The sequence below is a fragment of the Felis catus genome, chromosome B3 (genome assembly GCF_018350175.1).
Source record: "Felis catus isolate Fca126 chromosome B3, F.catus_Fca126_mat1.0, whole genome shotgun sequence".
NCBI classification, from domain to species: Eukaryota; Metazoa; Chordata; class Mammalia; order Carnivora; family Felidae; genus Felis; species Felis catus.
Genome location: NC_058373.1, coordinates 66818045 through 66838118, shown reverse-complemented (window position 1 = coordinate 66838118; position 20074 = coordinate 66818045). Strand labels below are relative to the sequence as shown.

Here is a 20074-nt window from a genome sequence, read left to right as displayed (position 1 = left end):
CTTCCCCTCAGTTTGATTGAAAACTGCAAGTTCATATTTTATGGGTCATGTGGCATTCAGTCTTTCCACACTGGCTTGAGGAGTTTCTGTAAAAAATATAGCTCGATTTTTTTTGTTTTGTTTTTGTTTTCTTCCTTTTTCTCTTATTTATTTATTTATTTATTTATTTATTTATTTATTTATTTATTTATTCATTTATTCATTTATTCATTTATTTTACTTTTGCTTTACCATCTTAAAATCATGGTAGTTGCTGGGAATGTCAACCAAAATAACATTCATAATCTGAAACCACTGCCCATTATTTTCACACATATATCGTATAACTGTCATTGGAAACCAAATTCTGGGGTGACTTGACCAAACTCTTGGGAGGCAATTGTAGATACTTTTCTACAAAAAATATGTTTTTACTAAAATCATACAAAAAGACCCTTGGCCCTGACCCTACTGCATATTTATTTTTTGTAGGCATCAATTTACTCAGACAAGGAAACGGGAGAAGTTCTTAGAGATGAGGTCCTGACTTTCAGACACTCCTCTCTTTCTGGCTCTAGCTTAAGGAACAGATCGTTGTTAGAACCAGAAGCAGGTATTTATGGGAAAATAAAATTGGATTTGATTAAAGCAGTAAGAGCTAAGACAGATTAGTAAATGTAGAGTAGCCTGGTCCTTGTTCACTGATTTTTTTCATTAATTCAACATTTATGGAACAGCTCTCAGGTACGAGGTAATGTACTTGGCATAGGGAAACAAAGATAGGCTCCTCCCACGGACCTTGCATCTAGAGGATGTGGTCTTTAAAACTTTTAGTGTTTTATTTATTTTTGAGACAGAGAGAGACAGAGCATGAGCAGGGGAGGGGCAGACACAGAATCCTAAGCAGGCTCCAGGCTCCGAGCTGTCGGCACAGAGCCTGATGCAGGGCTTGAACTCACAGACTGTGAGATCATGACCTGAGCCGAAGTCCCAGGCTTAACGACTGAGCCACCCAGGTGCCCCTAGAGGACATGGTCTTTAAATAGCTCACTGAATAATGCTGTGAGGAACATGGATGCATACCAGTATGATCTGAGATGTCTGGAAGTGAATGAAGTTGTGAGGACTATAATTCACCAGAGGGCCTCCAGATTATCAAATAAAAGGAATTCTTCAGTTTTCAAAGGGCCCTTATGTATAGAAAACAACTTGAAGTACTAAACCCAAGAAGAGTTCCTTGAAGGTGGTATTACAAACTTGTTGCTACATAAGGACGGCGTAAGACAAAAGCTAACATGAGGAATGCAGTTGGGAGAATCCTGGAACAGGCCTCAAAATTAGGGATTTCATTAAGTACGTGTTATTATAGCCACCTTGAAAAGTGAATGTTCCTTGCTAGCAGTCATTAATGATTCCTCTGAATTGTGCCATTATGGCAAGTAGGCGTTAAGAGGTTCGTATGGTCCTAGGTTTGAACTCTATGATCTGGATGTTTTCTGTAATAGAATTTCTTAAAATCACTTCTAGTCTTTTAACTAGAGGGTTAAAAATAATTTTCCTTCCAAGAAAATTATGATGTCAAGTTATATCTAGTCCAGCAAAAATACTATTGGGGAGGAATTTGTTTGTTTTGGAAAATTCAATCATTATTTAATTAGCTCCAATTCTATCACTAAATTTGGCTTTTTTGTTTTGAATTTCTCTCACTTCCCCAGATTTGAAAGTTGTCTGGAGATACTAGAAACATTTGGGGTAATATGTGCAATTTATAAAGTTGCTAGCTCAGCACTGGTACTTACTGAACAGTTACTAATGCCACCTGTCATTATTAGTGACAGTAAAAGAGGCACATATTAAATCTTGCAGAAGAGCTAGAGGCCATCAAGCCATCCTCCTTAACACTACAAATTTTAGTAAATTTTAGAAAATTATGCCGCCGATTTAAAAGTTGAATTTAACGTATTTACAACCTCCAGATGACGTGATTATAAATTGCTTTGGGATTTTTTCGTACTCAAAAAAAGGTCAGCTTTTACTACAATGTAAAATCTAGAGCCTTTATTGAAATCTGTATTCAAGAAAGCTGCTAAGAATTTTTATGAAACCATTAAATACACAAACACTTGTAAAGGACAGTGTATCTCTAGATACATACATATGTGTATATATGTGTGCGTATGTGTGTATTTATGCATATTTATATCAAGCGTGCGTGAATATACATTCTCATGTTTATCTGTACATATGTCTGCCCCTGCATCTGGAAGAATATATTTGTGTTTGTAGAGAGTTGGTCCAGTGTTCATCTCCAAATGCAAATTTTGACTCTCTGAAGCACATTTTCGTATTTGCATCTCTTTCTTTCTCAGTAGTTTTGCCAGTTGGTGTATTTCTTTGCTTCTTTCCACGTTTTCTTCCTCTGCAGCATCCCCCATGAAGTGGCGCTGAAAGATCACGTTAGCACAGTCCCATGATGTGAAATACCACAAGTCTGCAATTTTTCGGGCTTGAGAGCATCGCTGGGCTGAGTGGATGGAAATCTTTCAGTAATTATACCAGTTTGTATTCGTCTCACATTTGGGACCAAATACAAAACCGATCCACTCTTTCTCCCTGTGAATATTCATAAAAAACAAAGTGCCAATTCTGGGCTAATCATGTATGGAACCAAACACGTTGATGAGTCCTAAGTATATACTGTCTGTATGTATACATATGACTATATATATTTATACACACTAATTTTGCTTGTGTCCTCCTCTGTGTAATTTGTTTGTTTAGTATAGGGGTTGCTGTTATAAGTGTTAATAAGCTGCTGAAAGCTTGGCACCTATTACTTGAAATGACAGCTATGTTAGAAGCCTATTAACACTCAGAGCAGCAGCTCTGCAGCTACTAGAAATGAATTTCAAAGAAGGTAAATGAACAAAAGCGATTCATATCTCTAAGGAAAGCAAACACCATGCCCAGAACCATATATACTTTGGAAATGTACAGTATATAAAATGAAAAAAACAAAACAAAACAAACAAACCTCTTCCAGTTAAAGCAGCAGCGGAAGAGAACATTTGGAGAAAGGAAAACTACCTAAAAGATTTCCAAACAACCTTGAAGACATAAATGTAAAGGATACCAAGCATAACTTCCTCTCTTTGTTTCTATTGTAGTTAAACGAGGGCCATGTCAAACTTAGTTATAGGAATAGAACAGTGCAGGTAGAGGAAATTCGCTTTTCTCTCCATGAGAAAAATTTAAGTCATCTGGATTTAGCTCAAACTTTTCTTAGTGTCTGAACTTGGAAGGACACCATTTACCATTGTTCTCTGAGGCAGGGCTCTTTATGAGTCAGTTCACCCTGCCTTTGAACTATTTTACTTTTTACTGTCACTGAAATTTTACAAGATGGCTAAAAATTCTCGGTGTGCTTTAGTCACGATAATAAAAATGTGGCAAGTTAAGTTAGAAGTAGATTTTTTCCCCCATGACAGTGTGTGCGTGTGCATGTGTGTGTGTGTGTGTGTGTGTGTGTTGGGAGGGTTAGATGCTGATATTGAAGAGGGGCTAGTTCTATAAATTTTAGGTTAAATTAAGATTAAGGCCCTTGTTTTTGAAACCAAGTGGAAAGAAAACCTAAGATGACCTATGCACAAAAATTAGAAATCGCAGACAGCTTTCAGAGTTGGTATAAAACTAGCAGCCAAAGGTGAGAATACCCAGTTTCATCCCTTGAGTAACTTACATTACCTTTTTCCCTTTAATATGAGAACTGTAATGTCTCAGACACATAGTAACACTGTCTTTCAATTTATAGCACTATAATATCTATTATATAACATGCTGTATATACAACACTATTCATTATCTTTCTGTGCGTGGTTCCTATGTCTTCTAAAACAGAAATTGTGAAAAGTCTTTGGGAGAGATAGAGAATAGGTGTAGGCTCTAAAAATCTGTGTAAACGTAAACCCCAAACATTTTCTATGCGTGTGTATGGGCATGTGTGCACACATGTTCATACACTAATAAGGCTTCACAAATCAGTTTGGGACAGATTATTGTACTGTCAGAGGAAAGAGGTGAGAAGAAAGGCAATTCTTTTGTCACTGAGACGCAATGCAAAATGTGCTTTGAATACTGTCTAAGTGAAACCAGTTTTCCAGGTAAGGAGACACTACAATTGTTCTTCAACACACTAACTAGAAATACTCTTACCTCAGATTCTATCAACCAAAACTTGTGTTTACTTGGTCCTCGTGTATATCAACAGTGCAATGACAACTGATACTTATTATGATTCTCCTAAAGGGACTCGAATGAGGTAAATTTTTGCTTTATTAATTACTAATATTTGACTGTGCCTAGTATTGTTTGTATACAGTGGTCTTTAAAAATGGATTCTAACATCTTAGAAACATGTATGGTACAGACAGTAATGTATGTTACATAATTAATGTATTATATAGACAGTAGCTCTACTATTCAGAGTATGTGATTAACCCAAACACCCTACTCCATTTCTAGCAGAGAACAGGGCAAACTTAAATGAAACTGCATTTGTTAGAATTTTCTGAAGACTTGTATTCAGAAATGCCAATCGCCAGCTGCTTGTGAGCTGCCCAACATTATAATGTTCTGAAATTATCTATGAAATGGGATCTGTTCATTCGAATGACAACAGCAAAAACAAAGAATGCATACATTACCATTTCCAAGAGTAAAAACTAATTTAATTTTACTCTTTTAGTCTTTGAACTAATTATTTTGATCCTTTTTATTTAAAATACTATATACATATAGAAAAAAAATCATGAAGCCAAAAGGTATAGTTCAGTGATTTACCGGGAGGGAAACCTCCAGGTGGCCACCACTCAGGTGCACAAGCATCAGTTGCAGTGTCTTCGAATCCAGTCTTCAAATCCAATCACTGTCTTCTCCCTCTCTTCCGTCCACAGTAACCACCATCCTTACTTTTGTTCTTTTCTTTATAGTTTGACCACCTAAAGTCGAAGTTTAGTTTTTGTTTTTAGTTTGGAACTATTTCAAATAATACCGTCATAAACAATGCTTCACGCATCCCCTGGTGAGCACAGGCATGCACTTTGGTTGGGTGGATATCTACAAGAGAAACGTCTGACACATAGGTTGTGTCTTCAGAAGAGAATGGCCACCTGGTTTTCCAAGGGGGTGTACTAATTTATACTCCCGTTAGAAGCAGAGAGCCTTCATTTCCCTACGTCCTCACCATTGTCAGTTACTTTCATTCTTTTAATGTCATAGTCATTCTTGTAGTGTCTTTTTGTGGTTTTCATTTCTTTCCCCCTTATTTCTAATGGAATTGAATGCATATATTTATTGGTCTGTCTTCTGTGAGTGACTATCTTGTCTTTGTTGATTTGTTGGAGTTTTAATTGTTTTGTGTTACATAAAGGAGCCCTCTGTTAGTTATGGGTTCCAGATATTCCAATGGTGTGGTTTGTTTTTCTTTTATCCTCTAATTAGTGTATTGTGAATAACAGGACGTCTATTCAAATTAAAATTTTTTTGGTCAGGTTTAAGTTAATTTTTCTAGATGTCCTTCATTTAACTTAAATTTTCAAAGTTACTGACATAATCTTGTTAACATCTATAGCATCTGTAGAGATGTCACTATGTAATATTGACATTGGTTATTTATGCCTACCATTTAAAAATTTTATTAGCTTTATCAGGGTTTGTCAATTTTATTAGTCTTTAAAAAACAATTTATTTTATTGCTTTTCTCTATTACATGTTTATTTAATTGACAACTGCTCCTTTTTTCTTTATATATCTCCATCTATTCTTTTTAGGTTAAATTTCTATTTATTTCAAAAGGTAGATGTTTGCTTCATTAAGTTTTAGTTTCTCTTTTTTTCTAACATATGCATTGAAAGCCATAAATTCCATTTAAAAATAGCTTCTGCAGCATCCTCGTATGTTTTGGGAGGCCATAATCTCATTATCAATTGGTTCAAAATATTTTCTAATGTCTATTTTTATTTTACTTTGATCCACGAGTAACTTAGAAGTATATTGCTGAATTTTCAATCATGTGGGGATTTTCTAGTTTATTTATTTACTTTTACTGATTTCTAGCTTATTTACACTGAAATCAGAGTACATATTCTGTATGATTTCATTCATTTGAAATCTTGGGCCATTTAAAAATGGCCCAAGATATAGTCAGTTTGAGGAAAATTTTATATATGCTTGACAAGAATGTGTACCTTGAAATGGCGGTTACAGTGTTTTATATATTTCGATTATGTTTCTTTATGATCCTATTGTGAACTATTTCCATGTAATTTCTTATTTTTATGTGTTTTATCAATTACTGAGAAAAATCTCTCATTATGATTGTTCATTTGTCTATTTCCTTGGTTCTGTCAATTTTTACTCTATGTATCTGAGGCTATATTAAGTGCATATACATTTAGAATTGGTACATCTTTCTGGTAAATTAACTTCTTATCCATAATAGTATCCTTCCTTACATCTAGTACTGCTTTTTGCTTTATTTTTTTTTAATTTTTAAAAAATGTTTTATTTATTTTTGAAGGATAGAGAGAGCATGAGTGGGGGAGGAGCAGAGAGAGAGAGAGGGAGACACAGATTCCAAAGTAGGCTTCAGGCTCTGAACTGTCAGGACAGAGCCCAACGCGGGGCTCGAACCCACAAACCAGAAGATCATGACCTGAGCTGAATCAGACGCTCAACCAACTGAGCCACCCAGGCACCCCTGCTTTTTGCTTTAAAATCAACTTTGTATAATGTTAATATGGGTACACCTAACTTTCACCTTTCATTTTTAACAGTTCTGTATCCTACGGTTTTGAAATATATCTTAAAAATGGTATTTACTTGGGGTGCCTGGACGGCTCAGTTGGTTAAGCCTCTGACTTCGGCTCAGGTCATGATCTCAACGTTTGTGGGTCTGAACCCGGTGTTGGGCTCTGTGCTGACAGCTCAGAGCCTAGAGTCTGCTTTGGATTCTGTGTCTTTCTCTTTCTCTGCCCCTCCCTCACTCATGCTCTTTATCTCTATCTCTCAAAAATAAATAAACATTAAAAAGAATCTTTTTAAGAATTGTATTTATTTGGGTCTCATTATTTATAACCACTTGAAAATCTTTGTCTTGATGCATTTAGTACATTTATATCTAATATTATTTATTGATATATTTGGCTTATTCTACTGTGTTTTCAAATGATTTCTTTTTGTGCATTGGTTCCATGTTTCTTTTTTCTCCTTGCTATTTTCTTTTGGGGTAATTATTTTTTATGATTTTATTTTGGTCCTACTATAATAGAAGCTATAAATTTACTTACTGCGTTTTTAATGATTATATTGGAGATTACAGCATGCATTCTTGACTTCCAAATGTCTAATATTAATTCATGCTTGTATCTTCTTTCTGAATAATTTAGTTGCATTTTTTCTTTCTCTTTTGGTAGTATATATGTCAACAAATTCAGTTTTTATTTCTGTAGTCAATATTTATTAATATTTACTCTAATGTTTATATTTTGTTGATTTCCAATATTTCCATGGTTTTGAAAGTCTTCTATCTGAGATTATTTTCTTTCATATAAAGAAAACCTGTAGTGTTTCTTTATTATAGGTCTGTTGGTGACAAACTTTCTTAGTTTGTCCGAACTGCCTTCATTTAGCTCTTATTCTAAGAGAATAATTTTTATTCTAGAAGAATAATACTAGAAAACTAGGATCTGGATTGACAGTAACTTTTTTCCTTACAACTTAAAGATATTGTTGCATTTTATTCTGGCTTCCATGTCTTCTGTTGAGAAATTGACTACAGTCTTCATCTTTTCAGTAATTTTGCTATTATATCATGTGGGATGACTTTCAATTTATTTTGTGTGTAGTTCACAGGGCTTCTTGAATCTATGGCTTCATGTCTTTCATCCGTTTTAGAATGTTCTCAATCATTATGCCTTTAAACATTGCTCTTGCCCTACTCTCTTTTTTCTGGTTTTTAGACTTCAACTAAATATGTTAAATTTCAAGTCTTTTAACTGTGGCATCTATAGCTAAAGACATCTGTAGGATCTATACCGTACCTTTGTGAATTTGTTTCTCCTTTGTGTTTTTGCTACTTTTAAAAATTGATATTTTTTGTCTCTGCATGTTCCTGGTTAGTCTTATTTTATTTTATTTTATTTTCGGTGCACTGGATGTTATATGTGAAAACTTGTTCACAGAAATAATATGGAGACTAGGATGATGTCTTCTAGATAAGCTTTTATTTGCTTTTTTTCCAGATGCCTGGAAAATATGCTGGAGGCATTTGCATCCAGAGAAGTTAATCCAGTGTCTGGCATTGAGATTCCTTAACGCTGATGTGTAGTCATTCTGAGTCTTACCTAATTTTAGTTTACCCTTGCTATGAGAATACAGCTCCTCCAGATCCTAACCCAAAGCTGGGGAGTTCAAAGAGCTCTTCTTTTTAGAGACCTCTGGACTTGCATTCTTAGGGAGCATTGTGGTCCCCTATACTTATGAGGAGTCCCATTCTTGAATTAACAGATGACTTCAGAGGAAAATCAGCCCCCAAATGCAGTCATTACCCTGGGTCTCTCTTTTTCTCCAGATTCAGGCCTATTAAGTTTTGCTACTTTGCTAACTATTAAGCATACTTCTATTTTTCCTTTTTTTTTTTTCCCAGCAGTGTTTTGTTCAGCTCTCTGGACTTCCTCAAGAGGAGGTTTAGTCAGAATTACTTAGCCTAGAAAATGAACATATTACTACATGTTACTATATGAGACATGGGTATCTCAGTTGGTTAAGTGACTGACTTGCTTTCAGCTCAGGCCAGGATCTTGCATTTTCATGGGTTGGAGCCCAGCATCAGGCTCTGTGCTGACAGTGCAGAACCTTCTTGGGTTTCTCTCTCTCACTCTCTCTCTCTGCCCCTCCTTCACTCAGGCTGTCTCTGTCTCTTTAAATAAATAAATAAATAAATAAATAAATAAATAAATAAATAAGAACAATGAAATGGGATCAATGGCAGTGGCTTTAAACACTTCTTGTCTAGAAGTCCTCATATTTTACAGCAAACTCCATGGCTCCAAATATTCAGGTAGAGAAAGATAGTAGACTCATCTTGAAAATTAGCTTTGACATACGATCAGTTTTAGTAAATTTTTATGTTTCATTTTGAAAGACAAAAAAAGTTCTAATTGGCAATAGATATTTGTCTGAAATTCATACTTATAAAGGGGAAGGATGTCACCCACAGTACTATAGCACAAGGATGTTATCCAGAACCAGGTCTAAAAAGAATCTGAAATTGTCTTATCTCTGGTGAGCCAAATATCAAGCCTCAAATCAGAGATGATGAATACTTTTGAGCCTTATTCCAAGATTACTTGTGGAAAATAATTTTATGTCTGGAAAGTTATCTTGGATCCCACCCAAGGAAATTTCAATAGTAAAGAGCCCAAGCACAATTACAGGCCAGTCAGGTAGTTGAAATGGTTTGGCACCATGAGAAAGCTACACAAAAGGGCTATAAAGTATATTTAATTGACTCTATTTCACTCCTGATATTAAACATTCCTGTCTATCCTAAGGAGAGTCCACATTTTCTGTAAAGGGGTTACTTCTAGCTTGATGATCTTTCCAATTCTGTGGACAGATGCTCAGAAAACTTGAAAAGTTCTGTGAAGACTCATCTCTACTGATTCACCTGTAACCTCAAGTTCATGTTTACTTAGGGTTAATGTGTACCTTCTTAGAAAGACAGGCTGTTCAATCATTTCCTAAATTTAGTAACTAAATCTCAATGTCATTTCTAGCAGGCTCACATTTTTTCCTGGGCTTTGTGTATTCCTCTTTGGGCCAGGAGCTCCCTTGTAAATCAAAGACAGCTCCTTGTAGAGAAGGGAGCCGTGCAGGGGCAGAGGAGCCCGGAAACTGACCCCCGTGTTACCGCCTCTGCTTGAGAAAGCAGAGAAGTTAAAAACACTCACTAAATAATTCTCTTTAAATCAGAAGAAAAATGATTTTTTACAGTTAACAGTTAGATGCATGATGATTAATGTTTTCAACCTTAAGGGCAAACTCTGCCTGTTTAGTATGAATTTTTTATTTCTGCGTTTCAAGTGAAAAATATCCTGGGGTCCTTTTGAATTTCAAACAATTAGTCCAAATTCAAAATGCATTAGGTTAATTGTATATTTTTAATCTAATTTTAATATTCTTTGACTCTGAAGCTGATAAGCTAGCATTTATTTGCTCTTGAAACCTTTCAAAGTTTATAACAATCTTTATCTCTTTTAGATGGTATTAATGCTTAATGATAAAAGGCTGGCCTAAGGAAGAGATAACATTTAAGAACTATATGAACCCATGGGGCCAGGATGTAAACCATCTATCTGGTCTGCTCTCTTTCCATGAGTATGTATTATGTGTTATGGAATTTAGTGTGGGGCTTCCTCCTCTGGGGGGGGGGGCAGTTGACTCCGATCTAAGTAATAGACTAGGCAGATGTGAATGCTGTCATTAGCTGCACCACTGGACTTCACAGAAAGACAAAGGGACCAATTTACATGGTCTTTGTCTGAGGGAATAAGAGGTAACTGCCTATTTTTCCCAATAGAACTATAGGAGAGAGACTTAAGTTAGGATCCCTGCTTATTTGTGTTATTGTGGGCAAGTATAAATTTCCTCCCCTGGTAAATGTAGAAATAAAACCTAGTTCAATGTTCACTTAAGGGGGGGGGGTATACAACAAAAGGTTAACAGTACTTACTTTAGGGAAGTGATTTTTGTCTTTTACCTGAGATAGGTTTGTGATTTTTTTTATAAGAAGAAAAAATATATAACAATCTTGTAAGACTTTTTAAAGGTTTGTTGTTCCCCCCCAAAATTGTTTTATCAGTAGAACCTCTAACTGAAAAAGAACCTTACATGAAACTTAAGTACAAAATAGATGTCAGTGGAACTGCTCTGCTGGAGTAGTGATAAGAATGCAAAGCCCCACGGTAACTGGGTGGCTCAGTTGGTCAAACATCAGACTCTTAATTTTGGCTCAAGTCATGATCTCATGGTTTCTGAGATCGCACCCCATGTAGGAGCTGCTCCCATAGTGCAGAGCCCTTGCTTGCGATTCTCTCTCCCTCTCTTTGCCCTCCTCACACACCCCCCTGCCGTCTCTCTCTCTCTCTTTCTCAAAATAAATAAACTTAATAAAAATAAAAAAGAATGCAAAGCCACAGGGCCTGTGCCTTGTCTCCCCTCTTCAGTGGCCCTCCATAGGGCCCTGGGCTCCAAGGAATAATGTTTGAATCCCACTTTGATATGGGTTAATGGAAACCACAAAGTAAAGTGCCTTTGAAAAATGTCAGCCACGTAGAAGTTACCCTAGTAATGCTGTTAATGCTATTGTCACCAATTATTTTTAGACTTCACTGTGGAAGAAAGTAGAATAATTTATGAGACAGAGATCAGAAAACATGTCTTTTGCTGGCAGAGCATTTACCAGTTCAGAGCTTCTACCATGGTCATGCTTAATTGGCGAGTGTCTTGTTGCTGGCCCAGGCTTCTGTGTTGAGCCCGAACTGGCTGGCCAGCCAGTGCTGGTAGCACAGGGTTACATAGTTTCACATTTTCTGGTCCAAGCCAAGCAAATAAAATAGTACTGGAAGAGCATGGCTGTTTCAAAGCTTGTGTCAAAGCTTGCTCACTTTTCTTTTCAGGAGGGCTACCTGGTTGCCCTTCTTGAAAGCTCAACCTTGTCCAGTCTCTTAGGATCAAACCTGACCTTTACCAAGATGAATGAAGAAGGTCAAGCTCATCATCTGGGGATTCAGCCTTGATATTCTGACTCTTTATCTGTCTTTAATCTTTTCCCCCAGTTCTGAAAACCACGCTCCGTTGTGTGCTGGAGCTGACTTCTGGCTCCCGAGAGCCACTTGTTAATATTGGAGAAATTTTGCAATCTAGTGGGTGGTACACAGGTGGCTTGAAATCAGCATATCAAGAGGATTTATACTATGGAAATTGGTAAACTCTAAATGTCAGGTCTTCCCTCTGAGATCTGGTTAAATATTCACCACTGGTTTAGGAACTAGCTACCAGCTCATGGTGCAGTTCTCATAAATCAATCTTCCTTCATCCCTAGACCCAAGTTCCTGCCTTGGCATCATAGGAAGACTTGAATCCTTCAAGCTTGTCAGATCCCCTTCCAATGGCAGAAGTTTGAGTGTATATCCCAGCTCTGAGCTGGGACCCTGTTTTCTATACCCACTCACAGACCCCCCCTGCTTCCCAGACCTGCTCGCAGATCTCTCCCAAGACCTATCTACGTTATGAATAAATCCCCATTACCTAGATTTTCTTCTCTTGCTGCTTATGGGTCTTGCAACACCATCTTGCGTTCCCTATTATGTGATATTAGACCCCTTCGTGTTTGTCCTAAAGCCCGTTTATCGACTTCCCCTTTGATCGATGTGTTTTTCTCATAGTCCGGAATTCCTTTCAGTCTGTGGTTCTGGATCTGCTTTTCCCTCCTCCCCATTATTTTTATTCTGTCTCAATTAACTGAAATGACTCTCTATTCTCTGTAGAATTAAAAAAAAATAAAGTTTTGGACATACTCCTCCTAGAAATCTTTTCTCCTATTATTATGAGGCCCTAAATTATTTAAGTGTAATTTGTTAGTGGTTTTAATTTTAAGACCTAATTTAGCATTTTAATAAATAATAACATTTAATATCCATAATGAGGATTCACCATATATAAAGTATTTAATTTCTTAACACAGCACCTATATTTTCTCATAAAATAACTAACATTAATTGTTGCTCTCCATGTCCCAGACACTGTTCTGGGTGCTTTGCATGTATTAATTCACTTAATCCTACAGAATTCCTGTGAGACATGTACTATTAGCATCCTCAGTTTACAAATGAAGAAATTGAGATAAAGAGAGGTCTTGGAGCTAATAAATGGCAGAGTGATGGTTTGAACCGGAACTGCCTGACTCCAGAGCCGTGTACTTAACCCTTGTGCTCTCCCGCCTCTCCCTAAAATGAAGCACAGAGAGCTATTACATATGAGAAACTTCACCTTCTCTTATTGTTAATGTTGGCAGCTCCCAGTGTTATAAGGGAGAATGAGGACGTGTGGCCAATAGGAGATCTTCAAACTGTCAAGGTTTCCTCTCAGATCCAGGGAGCGCAGAGGAAATGACTTGATGGGGGGACCATTGAATTGCACAGAATCACGAGCTAAGGAATAAATATACTACCTCACTCTGGGTTCTTTCAGTTTAGCTCTTCTCTGGTTAGAACAATATTCTGTGAGGCTGGTCATAGCAGATGCAGAAAATTGGGAAAGGAGTTATATGCTGACGTGAGCAGAGTCACTAACAAAATCCAATTCTTTTTTGTTATTTGAGGAAATATGAATATACATATAAATAAACATGTTAATTATTTTATTTGAGCATAAAATTGAATATATAATAGATCAATCTGTGTTTTATTCTCATGTTTATACTGTCTAGTAAAACCGAGGTTCCAGGGTAATGTTAAGACTAGGGTAACTCTGAAAAATTTTCTATAATGCTGTTTTGCCATCTACCCTCAGAAAAGTAACACCAAATTATATCTATACAGGTCAAGACATTTGGCATATTGTACAGAAAATGATGATATTAAATTGCAGCAGAAGAGGCAATGGTTCTTAATCCTAGGATATTTTCTAGACAGTCCATGAGAGAAAATAAAACCTAGCAGGTTGAAAGGCTTCAGGAATCCTGTGCATCTAAAAACCATTTTATCCAGGTGATTCTTACAAACATTATAGTTTAAGAACTACTCTACAGTAAGTCACGCAAAGTGCTGAGTGGTTCATTGAACAGTCCTAATTTCAATCCTTAGTCTCACCCTCTGGGTGGAACCCAGAAAAGCAGAAAGGGTAGAAAGTAAGGACCGTTTGTAAATGTCGGTCCCTACACGGGATTGACTCTTCCTTGCGACTTTCATCACAGCTGCTCACCAGTGATTTGTTGATAAAAACATCTGAAGCCCATGGAAACGACTGTAGTCTTTAAAATATGATTTCCACTTTGGAGTCTAAGCAGCAGACAGACCCAGCAGGGATCCTGGGTTTGGTTTGTCATGGGTTCCATTCTTTGTTAGCCTATTTTCTTACATCTTATTGCCAGAAGAAGGGTGGAAGGGAGTCAGTAGTTTCTTTTCCTCCATGTTATCAGTGGCGGAAATGGTTGGATCCTTTCAGTATGTACTTAGATCTGCTCTGTCTTACCCAACAGACACTATTATCCTCAATTTCCAGAAGAAATGGAGACTCAGAAAACGTAAATGATGTGAATATGTGACCAATAAATGGTGGATTTAAACTACCGGCCATATATTTGGTTCTTAGCATTGGAATAACCCTTTCAGACCATGTTTTCACACTTTTATGGGTTGAAAATATGAGTGTGATGCTCATATTTAATTAATTTCTGTTGAATTGAATGAGAATGGAGGAAAGCTCCTGGCAAACATTTGTGACAGAGAATCTTTCCTATTTTTTCTTTTCTGCCCCCAGTTGGCACTTTTTCTCCTTTTATTGCTCTTAGACCTGGTGCCTGGGACAACTACCTGTCTCCTAGATGCTCGGGTCTTCACCTGTTTCACTCAGCACTTACCACACTCCATTCCCCAACTGTGCTTGGACTTTTCTTCTCTTTATGTGATAATGTACTCTTCCTCCTTCCTGAATCCACAAGACACAAAATCCTGCTGTGTGTTGGTCAGATAAACCAACCCTTGCTATTTAGCTAGCTAGCTAGTATTTAGCAATATCTGATGCAAGTTAAATTAAGTATTTCCTTAAGGAAGTATTTCCAGAACTAGAAAAGTACCTGATAGGAGTTCCATATTCAGTCGGTGATGCTTTATTGTGTTTAAACCAAATAGTCAGAGGCTCCATCCACTTATATATAAGGCCAGCCCTGAACATTGGCATTTATTTAAATACCCTCCAGGGATACTCAAGTCTTCAATGCTGCACACACACAGATTCAAGCCAAATATACACACTGACATTTTTCCCCCCGCCCTCGCCTCCTTCCCTAGAGCTCATAATATTTAAGGCCGAGCTGGTGTCAAGGACCCTCCTGAGAAAGGAGCTGCTCCTCTGGGAGTTTGTCTAATGGGGCAACTGGCATTTCCTAGTTCACCAGAGGAGTGCTGAGCGTGAGGCCTTTGTAGAATCCCCAGGGTATCAGCACGAAGCTCGATAGAGCAGTCTGTTCTGATCAGATCAAAGCCACCTAAGAAATCAAGTATATAAAAGACGGAACTCTCTTCTCTCTCTCCCACCTATCAGCTGTCAATTACTACCTGTTTTGCAAGGAGCATGAAACAACAAAAAGTAACTGCCACTGCTAATATTTTCACATCGACAAAATTTTTTCGTATGCCTGCCCTCCTTTTGTGCTCACAAGTCTTATTTTTCTACTTTTTAAAAAAAATCTGGGATTATAGTGGAAGTTTCACAAGGCCACCTAGCTAGCTGCAGGCATAACAGGATCATTTACTAAGCTTTTAATTTATGTTTTCTTCTTATTTTTCCAACCCCGTTTTGAGATGCCAATCTGGCCGTCTTGTTCTCTAGCTCTTTGTGATGGAGTGCAAATCAAAGGAACCCAATGACTGGTAGGTACCGTTTTGGCTTTGCTTTCTGAACCAAACTCGTTGAGGGGGTCATATCAGGGAAATGGAGAGAAGTGAGAGCCCTGGAAGGAAGAGGGATGGTTGCTGCAGTGAGTTTGAAAGGGAAGGGGGAGCTCTCTGAGAGGGGCAGCAGCAGCAGTTTGGGATACTCTGGAACTGGTGCTTCCAATTTTTCATGGAGCCTTGGGGTGGAGGCAGGACATCAGGATGAAATGACTGTGTCATCCACCTAAGACGACTGGATCATAGGTATCAAGGTTCCCAGGCTCCACAAAGATACCCTGCCTAAGAAGAGTAAGCTCACACCTGCCTCTCAGGGACCATGTGGGCTTGGACAAAGACTACATCAGGGGTGACCGGAGACCAGAGAGGCCACTATAAATATCTGTTTTGCATAGAATCCAGAACATTGGTGTCCTCCTGGACTGGAGAGAGACCCTGTAGTGACTGTGATTATATATCTGATGAAATAGGACTTCTGACAGATTTAATGGTTTAAATCTGAGTGTGTTAGGTAAAACCTAAGCCTATTCAACACTGCAAATTTCCTTGTCTTTCTACAGTACTTCTCACAAAATTTACATTTAGATGAATGTCAATGGGGAAAATACAGCAGAGCCATTGTTATGTATACTTGTGGCAAAAGAGAAATCCAGTCTCTGTCCATTTTTGAATTGTCCAGAATTTAATTCTATGACCATGAGCCACATCGTGTTTCTGGATGACTAGATCAATCAGCTAATATCAGAGGCCTAGGACGCCCATATGGGCAAGGCTAAAGGCCCAAGTGGATCTCATGAAACACAAAGTTGATAGCTTTCTGTGGTGGGAATAATGACTTATAAAACACACTGGAGGAGACTTCAGGGGTTGTTTAAAAATCAGATTGCTTATTACACTTTCCAACTCCTTGAACAACTTCTAATATTTTCTATACAGAACCATCTACATATACCCTTTGTCTTTTGATGGTGAAATATAACAATTTTATTGTTATGTTGCTTCATAGCAGAAAAATTTTCATGATTCTGTGTTTCAGTAAAAATCTTTGATCCCCATCTTAAATTAAGCTGAAGCTAAGAACTAGCCTACCCATTTACATATGGTATTTGGTCATTACACACACACACACACACACACACACACACACACACACACACACACACACCAAAAACAAGAGGAGGGGACTTAACAGAAAAATCTCGTTAACCTCTCATCTCCTCCTTCTCTTCCTCCTTGTCTTCCCTCTTCAATGTACAGACCTCAGAGAAAGACTGCAGAACCACAAATTACTGTGGGGTGCAACTCCTACTTAATAATGACATCCGTAAGTTAGCAAAAATCTGCCAACATCTGCAAGCTCCTCTACAGAGTCGTGAGCCAAAGTTAAAAATCATGTGTGACAGTGCTGTGGAAAATACAATTGATTCCAGTCTGATTGTGTCAGTTCCAAACAGAGACAATATTGATGATGCTGAACAGTAATCTTATTGGGCTTGGACCCAACTGAACATTGGTCTTTGTCAACTCATTATTCCTCTATCAGAGGGATCTCCGAAGATTGATCTTGCCAGCACCTCTTGATGTGTCTCACAAATCACTGTTCTCCTGTTGGCAGGCAGATTTGAGTATTGCACAGTAATTGCTGGCTTTTTTCCCCTCTCTCCCCGCCTTACTCCCTGCCAGGAGACAGTGACTACACATTGCAAGTCATTGTCATATGAAAGACCAAAAAGTTCCTAACAAGATAGAGTACGTAGGTGTGCAGTCCCAGTGATGCCAAGAGCTATGGCCACCCCAGTGATGCTAAGGGCTATGGCCATCTGACTGATGTTTTTGGATTGGCAAAATAAAGTATTAAATCCCCTCTTTTCCCTTTAGACATTTAATTAGAGAGATCCCTGAACTTTTCAGAAGTCTGCAGCGTTGCCTGTAGGAAAGTTCAGCTCTGCAGTCAAAGGGTCTAGTTTGGATGATTAACGTTGTCGCTGCATTTTTAGCGAGTTTGAAAAGTGTATTGTGTCATAAGTAGTGGTGGGTGAGAAGAACAAGGCAGTGGGCATAACATTTTAGAAGCATGACACTATCTTCTGTGATTTGATCTGCCCTTCCTCAGGGCAATCTGGCATTCCCCTCTACACATAAAAGCCTTCAGACATCAGTTAATTTAGTTAATAAGCTACCAAACTATAAATGGACTTCTGGTGTTTCCAGTTAAACTGGTGAGGATAAGTCAGGACTTTATCATGGTGGGACAGTTTTCTTCTGGGATGAGAGCCTGTGACTGGCAATGTCTATCTGTGTATTTGTTGGATTATTTAGCTGATCGGAGGGGATTAGCACCAAGAATGATCCAGGATCACATAGTATCAGAATGTGCATTTGACATCACAGGTGTCCTCAATCATAAGCATTGGTCTGCTGTTCTGGGCATTTATAATACTTTGAATCAGTGATAGAAGTTTAAGTCCCAAACTTCTAAGCAATCATTTTAGAAAGAGCCCATAACACTATGTCTTCTATAGTTTAATTGCTTATTTATTTATTTATTTATTTATTTATTTAGAGAGCACAAGTGGGGGAGGGGCAGAGAGCGAGGAAAAGACAGAATCCCAAGCAGGCTCCATGCTGTCAGTGCGGGGCCTGACACAGGGCTGGAACTCACAAACCCTGAGATTATGACCAAAGCCAAAATCAAGAGTTGGACACCCAACCAACCGAGTCACTCAGGAGCCTCAGTATTCCATAGTTTAAAAAGCAGGAGCTGCTTGAGTGGTGTTTATTCATGCGGAAGATGTAGACTGAGGCTGCTGGCTGAGACTGCTTCTTTCATTTTGACTCCCTTTAGCTTTACATCTCCCTCCTCAACTCAGACCTATATGTTATGAAGAGTTACAGCAAGCTGAAATCAGTGATCTTCAGCAAAAAGAATTTTCCACAAGCTTAGTGAAGCGAAAATCAGATGCAATAAAATGTTTGTACCCAGTGTCCTGGAGATTCCTGATAGTGATGCTTGTGGAATTAACAGAATCTAGGATATTGTGACTTCGTTCTCGGCTGCCCGTTATTTCTGGAGTCAGCCTTGTTCTGGCAGAGTCATGCCTGTACAACAGGCTTCATCAGGAAGCTGTGCGGCGATGTACCAATGTTGGTCTGAGCACTGTGTATCTCTCCACTCCTTACACACAGTTGTTCCCTGCTCTCTACTCCGTGCCAAAAACTAGAATTGACTGAGAGTTCGTATGACGAATCAGCTTAGGTGAAATTTGGTTTTTCTCCTGGATCTGGCTCTATTTACTTTTCATACCTCTCCTTGGTTGGAGAAGGTAATTGAGTGTTAAGATTGGAAGTCCTCCTGCTGGCATGGGCAGGCTGCATCAGGATGTAAAAATAAACAAAAGATAGTTAATTGTGCCCACCTATCAAGCTCAATTGTTCCAGCAGAACATGAGAGCAAGATTTACACCAGACGACTGACAGCGCAGATACTGGAGGGTTGACTGTTTAGAATCCATTTGACACCACAATCAGAGGGTCGCCAGAGCTGAGGGTGAGGGGAAGGTCATGCTGTTTTCTCCCCCTCCTTATGGATGAAAACAGCACAACTTGGTCACCATGGTCAGTCTTGAAGATACACTGAGCAACAAGTAGGAAGGTGAGAGGAACATCTTATCTCTCACTTCTCTGACTTTTAGGTGAGGATATTGGTGTTCCTGAGCCGATTGGATAGATGAAGGGGCACCTGACTGAGAAATTTCGGTCTGATTTTTTACTGTTGACTCATTGCAAAGAACAGAATATCTTTTTCTCTCTTCAAATACTGGTAGACTTTCATCACATCAAGAAAGCTTGATCACCGTAAGCAGCCATCACTATAATTGGTGGATTCACTGTGTAGTGGTGGCTAGTGGTTTGAGTCCTCAGGAAATCACGTGATATCACTAAAAGAAAAGCGGAAGACAAGTGGAGGGTTAAACAAAAAGCCTATACCTAAAGTACTATTTTGCCTATTCTGTCATTCGATTTACTTTGTTTTGAGCGATGGAGTTTTATTGTTTCTGGTGATTTCTCATACCTTCCTTGGGCCATCTATCTGAAATGGATAACAGATGTTTATGTAAAATTATTGAAGATGAGAAAATCTGGGCTCAGTAGGAATCAGAGGAGAGAGCTTAGCATGAGCCTCTTAGGCATGGCATTAATGCGGCTATGACCACGTGTGCAGGTAAGGCTGTCCAGTGACTTAGCAGTTGCTTATGACCTTCAAATTTCTTTTTTTTAATGTTTATTTAATTTGAGAGAGACAGAGAGAGAATCCTATGCAGGCTCTGTGCTGTCAGCGCAAAGCCTCATGCGGAGCTCAA

General features: G+C 38.2%; 1 long non-coding RNA gene across 2 annotated transcripts in view; it reads left to right on the top strand.

Annotated features, from left to right (window-relative positions):
• The window catches only part of LOC109500724, a 257771-nt gene that overhangs the window by 22283 nt on the left and 215414 nt on the right, over positions 1-20074 (top strand). The window contains exon 1 of one of the 2 annotated variants that reach the window (XR_006599352.1): positions 13660-15692. The exons of the other annotated variant lie outside the window; for it this stretch is intronic. This is a non-coding gene — a long non-coding RNA (uncharacterized LOC109500724). Of the gene's footprint in view, positions 1-13659; positions 15693-20074 lie in introns of those variants that run through there. 2 annotated transcript variants of the gene reach the window in all.